At 42.8% G+C, this 14,229-nt stretch overlaps 1 protein-coding gene across 1 annotated transcript in view; it reads right to left on the reverse strand.

Annotated features, from left to right (window-relative positions):
- COL21A1 (collagen type XXI alpha 1 chain) overlaps nucleotides 1–12,933 on the reverse strand; it is a 254,450-nt gene extending 241,517 nt beyond the window's left edge. Inside the window, exon 1 of the mRNA XM_018039271.1 lies at nucleotides 12,736–12,933. The gene's annotated coding sequence lies outside the window, so the exon portion shown is untranslated. The remainder of the gene's footprint in view (nucleotides 1–12,735) is intronic.

Raw genomic sequence — 14,229 nt, forward strand, 5'->3', positions numbered from 1 at the left:
AAGCAAAGTATGACACAGACCAAATCTTCCCTGGCACCGACCTCCAGCATTAAACCATCTGGAGCCTTACTTTGCTTCCAAACTTATATTTGAAGTAGTTCACCTCCCAATCATACCATAAGCAACCTCAGTCTACCAGGTACCCAGGGAGCCAGGGAGCTTGCTGACTCATCACTCCCTCCCCCACCCCCCGCCCACAGCACAGAATCAACATTTTTATGATTATCAGTAGCTCCTTTTTGTGAATAGGAAGAAAGACAATAACAGCTTTCTTGGGAGCACTTGTCTCCCCTCTGCCCTTTTGATATATCAAAATTCCTTGTTGTTGCATTTAAAACTTCCCAACTCCCTAATGGAGGCTTCCCAGATGGCACAGTGATGAATCTGCCTGCCAATGCCAGAGACACAGGGTTCCATCCCTGGGTAAGGAAGATCCCCTGGAGTGGGAAACGGCAACCCACTCCAGTATTCTTGCCTGGAAAACTCCTTGGACAGAAGAGTCTGGTGGGCCACAGTCTGTGGGGTCACAAAGAGTCAGACAAAATGACTGTGCAACTGAGCACATGGGCAACTCCCCAGTGAGGACAATGATCACAGAAACTGAAGCCCATTCTTGCAGCTTTTGCAGATAATAAAATATGCCTTCTTTCTTTCCCTGTTAGCACACATGAAGAAATGGCTCTGAGAAAACAAGTCCCAGGAGAAAGATTTTAAAAGGAAAAAAGTCAAAATTTGAAATTGTCTACAGTAAAAGTAGATTTTATTGATTACACCAAAGACTTTGACTGTGTGGATCACAACAAACTGTGGGAAATTCTTCAAGAGATGGGAATGCCAGACCACCTGACCTGCTTCCTGAGAAATCTGTATGCAGGTCAAGAAGCAACAGTTAGAACTGGACGTGGAACAACAGACTGGTTCCAAATCGGGAAAGGAGTATGTCAAGGCTGTATATTGTCATCCTGCTTATTTAACTTATATGCAGAGTACATCATGAGAAATGCCAAGCTGGATGAAACACAAGCTGGAATCAGATTGCTGGGAGAAATATCAATAACCTCAGATATGCCAATGACACCACCCTTATGGGAGAAAGTGCAGAGGAACTAAAGAACCTCTTGATGAAAGGGAAAGAGGAGAGTGAAAAAGCTGGCTTAAAACTCAACATTCAGAAAACTAAGATCATGGCATCTGGCCCCATCACTTCATGGCAAACAGATGAGGAAACAATGAAAACAGTGACAGACTTTATTTTTTAGGGCTCCAAAATCACCGCAGATGGTGATTGCAGCAATGAAATTAAAAGACACTTGCTTCTTGGAAAAAAGCTATGACCAACCTAGACAGCATTTTAAAAAGCAGAGACATTACTCTGCCAACAAAGGTCCATCTAGTCAAAGCTATGATTTTTCCAGTAGTCATGTATGAATGTGAGAGTTGGACTATAAAGAAAGCTGAGTGCCAAAGAACTGATGCTTTTGAACTGTGGTGTTGGAAAAGACTCTTGCAAGTCCCTTGGACTGCAAAGAGATCCAACCAGTCCATCCTAAAGGAAATCAGTCCTGAATATTCACTGGAAGGACTGATGCTGAAGCTGAAACTCCAACACTTTGGCCACCTGATGTGAAGAACTGACTCATTGGTGCTGGGAAAGTTTGAAGGTGGGAGAAGGTGATGACAGAGGATGAGATCACTGGATGACATCATTAACTCAATGAACATGAGTTTGAGTAAACACGGGGAGGTGGTGATGGACAGGGAGGCCTGGTGTGCTACAGTCCATGGGGTCGCAAAGAGTGGGACACAACTGAGCAAATGAACTGAACTGATGTATGGATATGAGTTGGACTATAACAAAAGCTGAGCACTGAAGACTTGTTGCTTTTGAACTGTGTTAGAGAAGACTCTTGAGAATCCCTTGGATTGCAAGGAAATCCAACCAGTCAATCCTAAAGGAAATCAGTCCTGAATATTCGTTGGAAGGACTGATGCTGAAGCTGAAACTCCAATACTTTGGCCACCTGATGCGAAGAACTGAGTCATTAGAAAAGACCCTGATGCTGGGAAAGATTGAAGGCAGGAGGAAGAGGGGACGACAGAGGATGAGACGGTTGGATGGCATCACTGACTCGATGGACATGAATTTGAGTAAGCTCCGGGAGTTGGTGATGGACAGGGAAGACTGGTGTGCTGCAGTCCATGAGGTTGAAAAGAATCGGACACGACTGAACAACTGAACTGAACAGTAAAAGTAGCAGAGTTTTACACTCTGGAGAAGCAGGGCTAGGATTCTCCTTCCCTGCATTTGAGAAGATGGCAACCCTGTAATAATCAGATTCCTTGAGGATACTGTCTTGAGAAATAGATTGGCTTTGCTTAAGGATTGGCAACATGAAAACAACTATAGAGAGGAAGGGGAAAGAGGCTCTTCTTGCAGCTCTCTTTATGATACACCCTCATCTTTGTGGAAAAGTTGAAGATGGAATGAAGTGGAAAACATGCACACATTTATTCTTAAAGTCATTAGTATTCAAAGCGTTTGAAAATATGAAATTATAATTGCTTCACTAGTCTTACTTAAACTGTTTTAGGCTCAAGTATGGATAACATGGCAGGTTTCTAGATAGGAGATATGAAATTCAACTTGGCAGCCTTATCCAAGATGATGTAGAAACATTTAAAACACACAAACTCATTGTACTACTCAAGCTTAGCATTTAATGATGTAATAGGTCTGGCCGAAAAATGTCCAATGTGAAATTACACTATTCAGCTAAAAATTAAAAATATTTCGAGGCACAGTTAAGGAAATACAGATGCACAAATGGCTCTCACTAGCCTATATTGGTAACTGGCCAGACATTCACTTAATTGACTAATTGAGAATGAATCAGAGCTCAAAAATATTTACATTTTTTTTCAAGGCTCTGACATGTGTAGTCTAAAAATAATTGATTCTGATTTTCCCAGCGTCTCCATAACTTCCTTCTATTTTAAGCCATGATCACTTCAATTCAGTTCATCATGGGTTTTTGTTTAGTTTTTGGATAGGTAGACTCTGTGCCTAGTCTAAACACTTTGTAGAAACTTACTGATATACATTATACATATAGAGTTCATCACAGTTTTGAGAAGAGCATAGACCCAGGGACCCCCAATAATAAACCTTCAGATTAGTGGGTATGGGAGCAATTAACATATGAAATCAACCATGACACCCTCTTTGAAGCACTCTACTGAGAGCAGCAATGTACTAGGGTTAAGAGTTCCGTGATATGATACCAACCCTGATAGACAAAGCAGACGCAGTGAAATTTGCAAAGAGATTGTGAGTCCTGGAGGACAGGGATTGTGTCTCATTTTTGCTACATCTCTAGGATCTGGAATTAATCCATGGAAAGAGCTGGAAAAATATTTGCCTAGTGGACGAATTAACGCATATCCTATACAGATACATAAAATTCTGGGCTATGGCCACACAAAGGTCTCTAGTTGAGGAGGCAACTGGATACTGAAACCCAGAGTTGCATCTGCCTGAAAACAAAGCAATCTTCTAATTTTCAAAGAGCCAAAAGAGGGAGTAGTCAAGCTTCCCATGTGGCGCTAGTTGTGAAAAATCCCACCTACCAACGCAGGAGATATAAGAGATGCAGGTTTGATCCCTGGGTTGGGAAGATCCCCTGGACCAGAGCATGGCAACCCAACTCCAGTATTCTTGTCTGGAGAATCCCATAGACAAAGGAGCCTGGCAGGTTATAGTCCATAGGGTTGCAGAGAGTCAGACACGACTCTAGTGACTTCACACATGCATGCACAAGATGGACTATCCAGGACCCTGACCAACGAGACCTCTACAATTGCTAAAATCTAGGAGCTCATGACAAACCACCTGCAGCTGCAGGTCAGACCTAAGGACACTTCCAACTCCACCCAACAACCACTGGCAAAGGATGCTGGCCTCCCAGACTCCATAATGAGTACTTAGAGTCACAGGAGTTGCTCTGCAAAGCCTCTGTTGGCACCTCTAGAGCACTGCTAGCTTCAGGAGACACGCTCCCCTGCATCCCCAGCACAAAGTGGAGAAGGGTGAAAGTCTGGGTTCACCTCTCCGCCATGACCCAGGCTGCCTGGAGGATATCCTCATCTAATGAAGCAGCAAGCTTTCCACAAGGTAGATATCCACGTCAGACATGTGAACAAGATCAGAAGTAGCAAGAATATTACACTTGTGGTAATAACTAATTTGAGTACCTTTCCTTGCCAGGCACTGTGTTTAAGAGTTTGTGTGAATTATTCCACTGAACACTCTTGACCACAGCATGAAGTAGGTCCTTTGATCCTCTCTTGACAGATGGGCAAATTAAGCTTTAAAAGGTTAAGAACCATGAACAAGGTCACACAGGTGCAAAGTGGCAGGGCCAAGACTACATAACCCCCCCAACCCCGATCTCAGCTATAATCCTCAATGGCTTTACAGGATTAGAATACATAATATTCTTTTGGCACTCACAAGGAGTAAGAAAATGATGTTTTGCTTTTAATAAAAATCACACCTATCATTTTCACCAGATTTTGCTATCTCTTATTAGTGTGTCTGGTATTTCAAAGTACATCTCACACAAGTGCTTTGTGAATTACAGAAATGTAAATTAATCACATTGTAACATCATTATTTCTCATTTGTATTAGTATTCAAAATTACCATTTCATATGCTTCCTCTAAAAAGCATGTAGTTATGTATTTATTTTTTGCATTATAAAGGTAATACATGTGTATTAAAAAATAGAGGAAACAAAGAAAATCAGGAAAGAAAATATCTATCATACTACCTCCAAAATGCAACTGTTAACATTTTGAGAACATACAATTTTGAGCTCAAAAATATAATATGATTACTCATATAAACATGATTTCACTTATAAACCCATACTTAAGAATAAGAATTTTTTTCCAAGTGTTGAAAAGACCAGTGAATATGTTTTATATAATTCCCATATGGAGGCCAAAAGAGTTTGTTTAGGCATCATGAAAAGGAAAATACAATTTTCTTGAAATAAAAAGATCTGCTATCTCATTATTTCCCATGCACAGTAACATCCATCTTCAGTAAACATTCAAGAATATTGTTATAGGAATTTGGGGAAGGAATGCTACATTTCTCCAGAGACTAACTTCCTAAAGGGTTTTACTCAAACTGACTTCACCTCTGAACACAGATGGTCTAAGCTACAACTCTTCATATGATCCATGATGGTCTCAAATGGTGCTTTTCACCAAGAAAAAGGAAATGAGAGAAGACTTTACAATCACGCCTACCAAGTCTGTTTTACTACAGGCTTTTCTGATAAGCAACCAATTTAGTAAGTTAGTGGTAGACTGGGATGAGAAACCAGGTTTCCCATTTCCTGGTCCATAGCCTTCTTGGAAATAATGTATGTCTATTTATTTAGCACTTCATGCACAAATACTATTACTATTATTCAAATGGCAGAACGAAAACAACATATAACTTAGACTGTAGGTCACATTCCACATTGACAAACTTGCCGCCACTAAGTTATACAAGAGTTTGAATAAGTTTCCATGTGCCTCCATATCTCATCAAGAGTTCTAAGAAATAAATCACCAGTCTAGGTTCGATGCAGGATACAGGATGCTTGGGGCTGGTGCACTGGGATGACCCAGAGGGATGGTATGGGGAGGGACATGGGAGGGGGGTTCAGGATTGGGAACACATGTACACCCGTAGCAGATTCATGCTGATGTATGGCAAAACCAATACAGTATTGTAAAGTAAAAAATAAATAAGTAAATAATTTTTTTAAAAAAAGGAAAGATAAAGAAAAAAAAAAAAAAAGAGTTCTGAATTCCACATTCTCTTTTCATCCCTGCTCTCTCCTCATTCCAAAGGGACTTAAGTAGGAAATGTATGAACCACTCTACCTAAGACAGTTACCTTGGCATCTCTGCTCCTCACGAAGCATCTTTCACTCTCTCTCATTTCAAACCTTAGTCCAGAAGTGCTAGCAAACAAGTGATTTCAACAGGGAAAGAAAAGAAAAGGAACTATGGAAGGACGGAAAGGCACTGTCAGAAAAAAAGGAAAGTTCCTCCAGAGAAGTGCAGGAGTCATCCGCATTCTCAGGACCTTGGGTTTTCTCTTCTCCACAGTGCCTCCCTCTGGGCTAACTTCTTCACTTCTTGCCATAATATAAATTCAAATCAAATTCACCTCCTAATGGACACAGGTTGCTTCCATGTCTTGGTTATTGTATATAGTGCTGCTATAATCTGTCAATGAATAAAGATATGGTCTACATACAGAATGGAATAGTAGCCATAAAAAGGAATGAAATAATGCCACATGCAGCAACATGGATAGACCTAGAGATTATATACTAAGTGAAGTAAGTCAGGCAGAGAAAGACAAAGACCATATGACACCACTTATATGTCGACTCTAAAAAGCATCATACAATTGAACCTATTTACAGAACAGAAATAGGCCCACAGAGACAAAAACCATACTTACCATTACCAAAGGGGGAAAGAGGGGAGGGATAAATCAGGAGTTTGGTATTAACAGATATACACTACTATACATAAAATAGATAAACAACAAGGACTTACTGTATAGTGCAGAGAACTACACTCAATATCTTGTAATAACCTATAAAAGAACATATATACCTATATATACACATATATATATTTTATACATATGCATAACTGAATATTGTGCTGTATACCTTGAACTAACATAATATTGGAAATCAACTATATTTCAATAATTTTTTTTAAAAAATCATATTCAGCCCTTTCTAAAGATTAATTCAAGACATTATGTTAAATGAGAGTCAAAACGGTTTGAAAAGAAACACAGTGACATAACACATCATGCCACGCTTGTTGATTTTCATAAATTTAAATCAAAACTATTTTTGCCTTATACATTTTTTCACTTAAAAATAGGTACAAAGTGCTATTTTTATATAATAAATTTCAAGGAGCTTTCCATTTGAAAAAACAAAACGGCCAATTGGCTCTCAATAGACTTACTAAACTGAACAAAGTAACTTCTCTGAATCCCAAGGGACAGTCAAGCTGGACAGACACTTCACCACAGTTTGATTATTGGCTGAACACTTACAAAGAATGTTCCTCCTTTCCTTATCTTTAATATTGTATCTAATTCTGGGTACTGGTGAGTGCCTAGACAACCCCTTGAGTTGGAATCAAACTGCCCCTTCTTAATTCAGTAGAGAAATACAGCAAGGTTTAGCATTTGTAAAACATTCAATACTTTGTTTCATTGAATCACCTATAGATTTGATAGTTACCATAAAAATATAAAATGTACATTCTGTGTGTTTGTTTGTATTTACCCCTGTTACATAATAAAAATGCAAAAGGCTACATTTCCAAAGAATGTATTTAGAAGAACTTCCTATAAAGCTCAAACTTCACTAGAAGTTTTTACTTAGAATTTGGGGATAACCCAGAGAGATGTTATGGGGAGGGAGGAGGGAGGGGGGTTCATGTTTGGGAACGCATGTAAGAATTAAAGATTTTAAAATTTTAAAAATAAAAAACTAAAAAAAAAAAAAAGAAATCAACAATAAAAAAAAAAGAAAAAGAAAATTGTATCAGTTCTTAATCTTTTCTTTTTGACACCAATAACTGTAAAAACAAACAGTTAACAGGTAACGTAACACTGCAATCATGGCTACACTGACCTATATCAAAACAAGACAAGTCAAAACAAAAATTAAATAGTGAATCAAACACAAGAACCTGGCAGGATTCCCAGAAGGTCACCAAACTTGGACTTGAGAAAACTGTCCATGTTTCCTGAAATTTTCAAAGATACCTCTGAGTTTTTCATTAGTAAAAGCCAAACTGCTAAAGTAACAGCAAAGACGAAAAACTCAACTAGATCCTTAACCTAGCCAGAAAAACAACTTATCCTTTTCACAATGGCTAGCTATATGTTTATTTTCTTACACTTAGCTACGGTGATGTCAGTGAATTTTCATTTAGAAAAGCTTTTCAATAAATAACCCTGAAATCAAAAATCAAACTGGGTCAAGGGAGACAGGCAGGTCCATAGGATTCCTAGGGCACTTTATCTGGGATTATGTGCTTCTACCACATTATCTGATTTTTCAGAAGACAAGGCAGTTGAATGAAAAATGTACTGAGCAAAATACAGGAAGCCTGTTGTTATCTGGTGCCACCACCGACTGTTCCTGAGCATTTAGCCAAGAATGAGGTCCCCAAGACTGTTTCCCCATTTCAGTTGGACAAATTATAATATCCCTAAAAATGCTATGAGTGCATAGGAATTCCATATAAACAGGTCAGGTGTAATGGTACACAGCCTCTCTTTTTCAAAGCACATGACAACTACATTTCACAATAAATTAACCCAACTGATTAACTTTTTAATCAGTTTGGGCATCAACATGCTACAGCTCTGATCTCAGGTGATTCCAATGTTTAGTCCAGTTTGGGACCTCGTGGGTGAAGCAGTCATTCTGAGTGTGGTCTCAGGCCCGCAGTAGCAGCATCTGGGAACTTGTGGAATGTTGTTCAAAAGTTTGCATTATTTTCCAAGAAAGTTGAAGGACTTCATTTATTCAGAAACAAATTCTCTTACTAGCTTAAACAGAAAAAGCATCAAATGACATAACCTGAATTAGCACTGCCTTTTCAGGATCTAACTTTCAGAGGTGAAAAGAGAAAAAGAGAGCATCAGCTTAAACCATTAACCTCCAAGGTGGAAAGATAGGAAATACTTATTAAGCATTTACTGTTAGTAGAACTTTATGTTCGTTGACTCATTTACTCCTCATGATAACCCCCCTGATGTAGGTACTATTCCCCAGTTTTAGGGCTTCCCAGGTGGTGCCAGTGGTAAAAAAAAAAAAAAAAAAACCCACCTGCCAAAAGCAGGAGACTTAAGAGGCACAGGTTTGGGCCCTGGGTCAGGAAGGTGTCCTGGAGGAGGGCATGGCAACCCACTCCAGTATTCTTGCCTGGGAAATCCCATGGACAGAGGAGCCTGGGGGGCTACAGTCCATGAGGTCACAAAGAGTCAGACATGGCTGAAGCGACTTAGTATGCATTCACCCCAATTTTACTAAGGAGGAAACAGAAACAAAGAAAGGTTACACAACTGGTCCAAGTTCAAACAACTAGTAAGTGACAGTCAGGACTCAAGGCTTGGCATTGTGGTTGAAAAGTGTGTGTCCATAACTGAGATGGAGAAGGCTCAGCCACAGAGCCAATTCTCTTTTCATGAGACTGGATCGCTTGCCAGGAATAAATATTTCAACTTGTTTCCCACAAGAATGCTAATGAAACAAACTAAAGAGTTACTACTGCATGCTGAGAAATACAATCCAAAAATAATAAATACAAAATAAAAACTTATATCCCTTTCCTGTGATGTGTTTTGCTCACATGACTTTCCAGGTTGGCCCTAATGGTAAAACCATCAACTTTGGAACAAAGCAGGCCATCAAAATAAATGGACTGAAATGAAGACAATCAGAACCTTTCTAAGTGAGCCAAGTTATGAAAAATAAAGGCAATTAAGCTCACTTCTTTATGATTATCTCTGCTCCAGCCCTTGTGCCTGCAAGCGGAGAATCATGAAATCACCGTGGGGTATTAGCATCTTTCCAAACTGTCCACTCACTGGGCTGCCTCATCTTGTCGCTGACTTGCAACATCACAGATGCTCAGCTCTTGAGTTAAATTATCCAGGATGCATAATTTGATTATTGAGCCTTTTAATTTGCTTCCACATGCCTTCATTTTCCCCATGAAGAGAAGTGCCTCTGATCTTCACTTTTCATGCCCAGAGCCACTCCTCATCTTATACATAGTAAGCCAAAAAGAAAACCCTACTTACATCAAGTTACAATTACATTTAATTTAATAACATTAAATTCTAATCATATTCAATTTAATAACATTACATTGTAACTTCCAAAGTATCCTAATGAAGACCTGATTTCCTGAATGGAGTAACCAAGATGTTTATGTGCTGAAACCTGTATTATATTTAGTCTTCTAGAAGTCACAGAAGACTGTTAACAGAAAGAGTACAATCTCTTACATTTAAAGATGGAAGATGAGTCCTAAAATTGCATCCCAAGTTGGAAATATAATAGTCAACTTATCACTAAAATTAAAGGTGAATCGAGACGCATTTCAAAGTACAGAGTCAAGTGGCATATTTTTTGGAATTAATCCCCATTTTTTTTTCTTTACTAGAACTCTTTGGTTCTAAGAGGATCGCCCAGATCAATTCCAATCAAATATTGTAAAAGGAGTTGCTTCTTCTGTGTGTGGTTCTGAAGCATTGTGAAATTATTGCAGCTAAGAAAGAAAAGGACAGTTCAATGGCCTCACCTGCCCTTTCTGCCAGTTGAGGCTTGTCCTTGCTGTGTCCTCAGCTTGCTCTCTCTCACATTATCTTGAACAAACCTTGATATAACTGGATAGGTTTCATTTTTTCTCTCTCAAGAACCTAGGAAATACCAGGTAGGACTTCTAAACTGATGTTCTTGGAAGCCACAGCATGCCAGGCCTACCATTTGAACTGTGTTTTATAAGGAATGATATTCTGGAGAGCCAGATTTAAGGCTGTTTAAATTTGAATGTGAAGATTATAAATTCCACCAGATGGTAAAACCTTTACCATACACAGTGGGTAGATTAAAAACTAGGCTGTTGACTTGAAGATAATCTACTAGAAAAAAATTTTTTCTAGAAAGTTCTATATAAAACATAGAGTAAAATTAGGAAGATAATTAGAAGATGTCCATATATTCAGCTGCTAGTAAGAAGGAAAAACTTTAAATTCTAAGGGTGAGGCTGACACGTAAATACATGGTAATAAAAAATGTGACCATGTTCTCAACATAGTTTTCATTCGAAGTGTTTGGGGATTAGGTCTTTCTTTTCTTTTTAGTTGGAGTGTGTGTCTGTGTGTGTGAGCACATTTCGGACTAGCAAATATTTCATTGACTATGCTGGAAGCATTATTTCCTTCAACTCTGACAACACGAGAACTGTGGCAGTGCCCATTTTGCAGATGAGGAAGGTGAGGCTCACAGAGTTATACCCCTGCCCCAGAGCTCAGAGAATCAGAAGAACAGATCTTGAACCTTCAGCTTGGGCCTCAGATTGAGGCTCCTAGTCCTCACCACAACCTATATTCCCCCCAGTTCTCTAAACACAAGCTTGGAACCTGCCCCTTAAAGGACTCTATACTTCATCACAAATTGGCTCTGACAATAGCAGCTTGAAAAGCAACTGTTCGAGCAGTGTTCACCCCAGCACAGGTGTGCTAGGACCACAGTCACGCCTCTTCTAGCTTTGTTTCCAACATCAGATTTTCAGATCCATTTAAGCCTATTTGCAAAGTCATTCTATTTCTGTACTAACGACTTATGAACAGCTGGAATTTTTTTTTTTTTTTGGCCAAAATTTTGAAATCTCAGATCTCTATCTTAAAAAAAAAAAAAAAAGGAGCCACTCAGAGAATTCAGAGACCTGCAAGGCTGAATTTCCTTGCACTCTGGAGAACTGGCATGAATCCCTGAAACCTCCAGTTGCTCATACCTCATATGAGTCCTGTAACGTGTACTGATGACAGGGATGATAGGGAGCAGCCCCATCAGGGGCCAAGCGTTGGTGTTATTGCAGCCAGGAGATTCTTAGGTGCATGTCTTCTTTGGCTTCCTTTCAACTCTTAAAAATAGAAAATGTTTGCTACAGGAAAACTCGCTCCAGGTGATGGCTAAGTCTCCGCCCTTTTCAGAATTCTCCAAAAGTCCGCGGCATTTTTTTTTTAATATGGGTAGAACCCTACTGATAAATATCTAAGATTTTCGGAAAAGGGGTCTGTTTCCTCCCTTCTCTGGAAGGAGATCCAAAGGCGTCTGCCCTTCCCTCCGCTGAAACCCGACCCAGAGCCCTCTACAGTGAGCCAGCGCTAGCATGACCTGCAGGGTCCAGGAACACACAGAGGGCTGGTCCCTACCCCGCAGTTTCAGATTCGGATGTCTGTGCCTCCCAAGCGGGCCCCTCGAGTTTGCATATCTGAAAGTTCCCAGGGGAGGCTGCTGCTGCTGCCAAGAGACGCCCCTTGCTTGGAGAAGCAGGGCTGTCACCCACTGGTTCCCAAACCACACCACCTGGCAGTCACCTGGGAAGTGTGTAGCCCACTCCCACAGATTCCGATACAATTGACTGGGTGCCGTCCCGGCCCCGGATTTTTCACGCTCCCCTGAGTGAGCCTCCAGGGCCGCAGTCTCAGAGAACCTGCGGGGCACCGCGCACAGCCCGCCACCCCGCTCTCGGCAACACGCTCCCGGCGACGCACGTGCGGACACCAGAGCCCCTTCTAGAAAGACCGCGCGGCCCAGAGAGCTGAGCTTAGGGGAGTAAATCACCGCGCACCATCCATTTGCAGAGTCCAGAATGCTCCGAGCAGAAATCAGAGTCCAGAGAAGCTCCGGGGATCATGCGACCGCCCAGGAACTTTGCAGGACAGATCCCGGGTCCCAGCCTCCATCCTGGGCGCCGACTCTGCCGGCCGGTTCACCCGCTGCCTCCGCACGCGCGGGAAGAAACTGCACCCTGCAGACGCGGGAGCTCCAGCCGGAGGTCCCCAGTTTGCAGTCACGGCAGGGACAGGGGAGAAGGGGCCGCCTTACCTGGCGCGCGTCCCTGCTCAGGGGTGCTGTCGCGGCAGCGGCGAGCCCCGCGCGGGCCCGGGGGTCCTGGAAGTGACCGGCCGCGGCCCTGCCACCACCTGGGCCGGAGCGGGTCGGCCGCCCTCCCCTCCCGGAGCCCGGAGCCCGTCTGCCCCGGGCGGCCGGTGCGGAGCGCGCGGGACGCTCCCGGCCCCGGAGGCGGAGCCCGAGATAAGGTTCGCGCCCGCACCCGCCCCCTTCCAGCGAGCCGAGGCCAGAGGGTGGGTTTTGGACCCGAATCCCCAGGGCGAGCTGCCGGGGAACCCCGCTAGAAGCCAGAGGAGCTCACGTCCCGCTGGGACTGGCGAGAGGCGGGCCCGGCATTCCCGGGAAGCAGGTCAGGGCAAGGCCGCTCGGAGGTGGAAGGCGCCAGGGCGACCCGAGCGCATCCCTCGCGCGGAGTCAGGGAGCCCCAGGCCCGCCTCCGGGCGCCGGATCAGTCACCTGGTCCAGCGGCTGACCTGGGGACCTGCCTTTGACCTAAGCTGCCGGAACACCTGAGGGAAATTCGCGTTCAAATAAATAGGCAGTTACCTTGGAGGACTTAAAGGTGGCAGGGAAAGTCCGAAATAAGGCGCCTGATAAACGGACGGTCTGCGCTCTGCCCCCTTTAGTCCGTCCCTCGCGGGGCAGCCAGAAAGTTCTTTAACCATCACGGGCGCTGAGACCTGCAAGCGCTCTGGCCCTGGCTGACTCTCACCCGTTACTCTGATTTCTCATCCTGCCCGCTCCGCCCAAGACCTTTGTGCCCTCCCTCATCCGCACCACCTGATGCGAAGAACCAACTCGTTAGCAAAGAGCCGGATGCTGGGAAAGATTGGAGGAGAAGGGGAGAAGGGACGACAGACGACGAGGTGGTTGGATGGCATCATGGGCTCGATCGATGGGCATGAGTTTGAGATGGTGAAGGACAGGAAGCCTGGTGTGCTGCAGTCCATGCGGGCGCAAACAGTCAGGCACGACTGCGCGTCTCAACACCAGACAAATCCACGCCGGCGTGTTCTAGTCTCACTCGACTCTTCTTTTGCCTCCAAAGCTCTGCTCCAAGCGTTATCACAGGTGCCTTCATTCAGGTCTCAAAGGTCCCTTCCAGAGAGTCCTTGCTCCATACGCCCTCCAGAGAGAACCACCCAGGACCCCTAACCCTACTTTATCTTCAATAGATCACTATCTGAAGTTTTACGTGTTAGATGCTCAGGTGTCTTGCATTCGTCTCAAGGTGGGCCCTAAGAGACAGGGAAGGCTCCTGTCCTCTTGCTCCCAGCTTTATCCTCCTCAGCTAGAACACTATCTGAAATATAGTAAGTGCTCAGTGAATCTGGGCTGAATGAATGTACAAATTAATTTCTCCCCGGGAAGAAATACTCTCATTCAGTAAGTGAGTCCTACTGAATTCAGGTCAAATAGGAAACTCTTGGAGTTTGGGGATAATCATCATTTCCCACATTCCCTCCT

This window comes from Capra hircus, chromosome 23, assembly GCF_001704415.2.
Source record: "Capra hircus breed San Clemente chromosome 23, ASM170441v1, whole genome shotgun sequence".
In the NCBI taxonomy this organism is placed as follows: domain Eukaryota; kingdom Metazoa; phylum Chordata; class Mammalia; order Artiodactyla; family Bovidae; genus Capra; species Capra hircus.